General features: G+C 46.6%; 1 pseudogene; it reads left to right on the plus strand.

Annotated features, from left to right (window-relative positions):
* Positions 1 to 3362, plus strand: part of LOC114923619 — a 12393-nt pseudogene that overhangs the window by 1328 nt on the left and 7703 nt on the right.

The following is a 3362-nucleotide window of genomic DNA, read 5'->3' on the forward strand; positions in this document are numbered from 1 at the left end:
CCCCTTTCTCCATTGAGGGTCCCCCCCCAACATTTTGGGGGTGGGGGGGCGAAGCGAGAGACCCCCCCCGAAGCGAAGCGGGGCTCCCCCTTCGACCGGCCGCCGTCGGTAAGTGAATAAAAAATAAAATAATAGAATCCAGGCGGAAGGGACCCGGGAGGTCATCGAGTCCAGCCCCGTTTGAGCCGGAGGAGGAAAAAAAAGGGATCACGTCACACACATACACACACACACGGGACCCTGCGGCCGTCGTAAAGGCGAGTCGCTTGGCCAAAGGTTGGGATTTTGAACCACGGGACGACTGGAGCACCGAGTCGGAAGGGACCTCGGAGGTCATCTAGTCCGACCCCCTGCTTGAACAGGAGACCCTTATAGAATAACAGAGTTGGAAGTGACCTCGGCGGTCATCTAGTCTGACCCCCTGCCTGAGCAGGAGACTCTTATAGAATTACACAATTGGAAGGGACCTCTGAGGTCATCTAGTCCAACCCCATGCGCGAGCAGCAGACCCTTAGAATAATAGGACAACAGAGTCGGAAGGGACCTCGGAGGTCATCACATCCGACCCCCTGATGCGAGCAGGAAACCCTTAGAATAATAGGACAACACAGTTGGAAGGGACCTTGGAGGTCATCTAGTCCGACCCCCTGCGCGAGCAGCAGAGCCTTAGAATAATAGGATAACAGAGTTGGAAGGGACCTCGGAGGTCATCTAGTCCGACCCCCTGCGCGAGCAGCAGACCCTTAGAATAATAGGACAACGGAGTTGGAAGTGACCTCGGCGGTCATCTAGTCTGACCCCCTGCCTGAGCAGGAGACTCTTATAGAATTACACAATTGGAAGGGACCTCTGAGGTCATCTAGTCCAACCCCATGCGCGAGCAGCAGACCCTTAGAATAATAGGACAACAGAGTCGGAAGGGACCTCGGAGGTCATCTAGTCCGACCCCCTGATGCGAGCAGGAAACCCTTAGAATAATAGGACAACACAGTTGGAAGGGACCTTGGAGGTCATCTAGTCCGACCCCCTGCTCAAGCAGCAGACTCTCATAGAATTACACAATTGGAAGGACCTCGGCGGTCATCTAGTCTGATCCCCTGCATGAGCAGCAGACCCTTAGAATAATAGGACAACATAGTTGGAAGGGACCTCGGAGGTCATCTAGTCCAGCCCCCTGCTTGAACAGGACACCCTTCTAGAATTACACAATTGGAAGGTACCTCGGAGGTCATCTAGTCCGACCCCCTGCGCGAGCAGCAGACCCTTAGAATAATAGGACAACACAGTTGGAAGGGACCTTGGAGGTCATCTAGTCCGACCCCCGTGCGAGCAGCAGACCCTTAGAATAATAGGAGAACACACTTGGAAGGGACTTTGGAGGTCATCTAGTCCGACCTCCTGCTCAAGCAGCAGACTCTTATAGAATTACACAATTGGAAGGGACCTCGGAGGTCATCTAGTCCGACCCCCTGCGCGAGCAGCAGACCCTTAGAATAATAGGACAACACAGTTGGAAGGGACCTTGGAGGTCATCTAGTCCGACCCCCTGCTTGAGCAGGAGACCCTCACATAATAACAGAGTTGGAAGGGACCTCGGAGGTCATCTAGTCCGACCCCCTGTGCAAGCAGCAGACCCTTAGAATAATAGGGTAGCACAGTTGTGTTACTCTATATCAGGGGTCGGTCTTTGAACTTGGCCCTTTTATAACTTATGGACTTCAACTCCCAGAATCCCTCAGCCAGGCACGCTGGCCGAGGAATTCTGGGAGTTGAAGTCCACCAGTCAAAAAAGAGCCAAGTATGTAGAATATAGAGTATATAGAATATACTAGCCGTGGAAAATTGGGGGGGGGGAGGCTCCGTGATGGCCGTAAAGCGAGGACTGTCCGCTCTGTGAGGCCGGCCGAACCCCGCAGGGACGGGGCTCCCCTAATTCGGTGGCCCCCCCAATTTTTAACGTTTGTGTGGACCGGTGACAAAACGGGCTGCAGCCGTGGAGATTGGGGACCCTTTTCCTAACGCACCGTAGTTGTGCGTCACCGTCAAAGCTTCGTCTGCCGTGGCGGTGGGACCTCCCCCGCCCTCCGGGGTGGGGCTGTGTGGGGTGGGGTGGGGTAGGGGGTCGGCGCCCCGTGGCCGGACGTGGTTTTTTCCTTGACGGCGTCTGCACATCTATCACTTTCACCAGAGGAACGGATTCGCTTGCATGATGCTCTCGGACGTCTTTGAGCTGGTGTAAGAGCGCGCCCGGCGGGACCGACCCCCCAATTCCCCCTCCGGGTGGGAGGGGTGGGGTGGGGGGCTGGCATTAGGGGAGGGGGCCGCTGGGCTCCCTGGCTGAGGATAGAGAATGAAGAGAAATTCGGAAGACAACAGAATATAGAATAGAATTCAAAATAGAATAGAATTCAGAATAGAATTCAGAATGGAATAGAATTCAGAACCGAATTCCGAAGAGAATGGAACTTCGAACAGAATGTAGAATAGAATAGAATTTAGAACAGAATTCAGAATAGAATAGGATTTAGAATTCAGAATAGAATAGAAGTTAGAACAGAATTCAGAACAGAATACAGAATAGGATACAATTTAGAAAAGAATTCAGAATAAAATATAATTCACAATAGAGTAAAATTCAAAACGGAATTCAGAACAGAATAGAATTTAGAATAGAATTCAGAATAGAATAGAATTTAGAAAATTCAGAATAGAATAGAATTCAGAATAGAACAGAATTCAGAATAGAATAGAATTCAGAATGAAATAGAATTCAAAATAGTAGAACAGAATTCAGAATAGAATTCAAAGAATTCAGAATAGAATAGACTTCAGACTTCAGAATGTAATAGAATTCAGAACAGAATTCAAAATAGAATAGACTTTAGAACAATTCTGAATAGAATAGAATTCAGAATAGAATTTAGAATTCAGAATAGAATAGAATTCAGAATAGAATAGAATTCAGAATGTAATACAATTCAGAACAGAATTCAGAAGAGAATGGAACTTTGAATAGAATTTAGAAGAGAACAGAATTCACAATAGAATAGAATTTAGAACAGAATTCACAATAGAATAGAATTCAGAATAGAATTCAAAACAGAATTCAAAATTGAACAGCATTTAGAACAATTCAGAATAGAATAGAATTTAGAATAGAATGCAGAATAGAATAGAATTTAGCAGAATTCAGAATAGAATAGAATTCAGAACAGAATTCAGAATAGAATTCAGAAGGTAATAAAATTCAGAACAGAATTCAAAATAGAATTCAGAATATAATAGAATTTAGAACAGAATTCAGAATAGAATAGAATTAAGAATAGAATAGAATTTAGAACAATTCAGAATAGAATAGAATT

Source organism: Protobothrops mucrosquamatus, unplaced genomic scaffold (genome assembly GCF_001527695.2).
Source record: "Protobothrops mucrosquamatus isolate PMUCROS unplaced genomic scaffold, P.Mucros_1.0 scaffold5120, whole genome shotgun sequence".
NCBI classification, from domain to species: Eukaryota; Metazoa; Chordata; class Lepidosauria; order Squamata; family Viperidae; genus Protobothrops; species Protobothrops mucrosquamatus.